The following is a 1,907-nucleotide window of genomic DNA, read 5'->3' on the forward strand; positions in this document are numbered from 1 at the left end:
TATTTTACAGACAAAACAATAATGTAGAATCCTCGATATTCAGGCAATCAACTCCATTCTCACAAGTGCTTCATGAGAAAATGGATTTCTTTGCCCTTCCCAGATACTTCTGTATATACTCCTGAAAAATGATCCATTTAATTACACCACCTTTATAAGAACAATCCCTTTGAGATCCCAAGACCTTGTTAGAGAGTGGAGATATTAGCAGAGCACCTTCTCTAAAATGCAACCTCTCATGACAGAGTAGTACAGGAGATACTATGGTGGCAGCTCTTCAGAGGAATGTAGGTACCTCCATCAGATGGGCCATGAGGAGTCCAAGGCCTCTTCTTCCTCATTCTCTGAGGCAGCCATAGCCCCTGGAGGTTCAGGCTCTGCATGGGTGTCAGTAATTTTATTAGGTGCTTTGCTCAAAGTCCCTGTTGTAATTTCGAACAGAATTTTATCGATTTCCATTGTTGAGTCTTTCTCCCTTTCTCCCTGATCATCATGCTTTCACAAGTGTCCTGTAACATCTCTTCTATGATCCCAGCCTTTATCTCATTGGACAGCTCCTACATGGTGGCCTGGATTTCTGGGATCTTCACTAGACTCTGCATGGTCCTCATCACTTTTGTGCTCTTCTGCAGGGAGCCAGCCACTCAAAGGACAGCAAGCTGGTACTTCATCTCCATGAGCACCAAGTTCATGTGCACTTTGGATGCATAGAGCTTGCTCACGGCCTTCCTTGACCTGTTCATCTCTTTGGCCAGAACCACACAGACATCCTCTTACCCTTCTTGACAGCATTTTTCACAGATCATTTCACTTTTTCTTCTTCCCTTTGGATACTTCTTATTTGCCTGTCAACAACTCTCATGTCATGTTCATCTTTAATGACCATGCATTGACCAGCTCTTTGTGCAGCTTCTCCTAGGTTTTTTCAAACAGTCCCAGGGCAAATTGAACTTATCTTGACCCTTCCAGCTTTCCATTCCCTGAACTGGATAGCCACCTGGTCCAGGCAGGAAGAGAGGAAGGGAGTCCAGATTCCCAGAGTAGGGAGCAGCTACAGTGAACCATAATTTCTTTCCTTCTCTCTCTCTTTTTCTCTCTTTCCTTCTTTTTCTATCACTCTCTCTTTCTTCTTTCTTTTTCTCTTTCTCTTTTTTTCTTCTTTCTTTTTCTCTTTCTCTTTCTTTCTTCTTTCTTTTTCTCTTTCTCTTTCTTTTTCTTTCTTTCTTTCTTCTTTCTTTTTCTCTTTCTCTTTCTCTTTCTTTTCATTTCTATTTCTTTTATACATTCAATCATGTTACTTAACTTACAAAGTGAATATTCCAACATGTGTACATTTCTCACCAGTCCAGTTCACCATACTAGAGAGTTATCTGCAATAGATAATAATCCATTTCTTTGTCCCATAAGTGCCTTGCCTCTCTATTTTTCTCCTTAATGTCCTTTCTCACACTCTATTCTTTCTTCTTCTTCCTTTCTTTCTTTCTTCTTTCTTTCTCTTTTAAGGTTTTTATTTTCTTGCCATAGGATGCATGCATTTGCTTGAGAGAGATAAAAAGAGACAGTGAGAGACAGTGAGAGGGAAAGTGAGAAATCACCACCCAGGGGGGATGGTCATGGTGCAATCCCTTCTCCTCTGTTCTCTTCTTGGGATTTGGGTGGGCACTCATACATGCCAGGTGTGAGTTTAAGCCACAGGTTCTGGGACTTGAACTACAGTTGGCCATGTAAGAGTCAAGCACCTTAACCACTATCCCACCTATTGGCCCTGAGTCATAATAATTTCTGATGGAATTCAAGTGGAGTTTCTACCATCACCTTTATTGTAATCTGGAGGGACATTGTCTAATTAGAATATACAAAAATCAACAAATATTGTGACAACTAGATATCTGCATACAAAAAAGAAT

The 1,907-nt window shown here is 40.6% G+C and overlaps 1 pseudogene; it reads right to left on the reverse strand.

The window, feature by feature from the left end:
• Positions 1–300: 300 nt before the first annotated feature.
• LOC102497922 (charged multivesicular body protein 3 pseudogene) lies at positions 301–933 on the reverse strand (annotated as a pseudogene).
• Positions 934–1,907: the final 974 nt, after the last annotated feature.

The sequence above is a fragment of the Tupaia chinensis genome, unplaced genomic scaffold (genome assembly GCF_000334495.1).
Source record: "Tupaia chinensis unplaced genomic scaffold, TupChi_1.0 Scaffold000225_1, whole genome shotgun sequence".
NCBI lineage: Eukaryota > Metazoa > Chordata > Mammalia > Scandentia > Tupaiidae > Tupaia > Tupaia belangeri.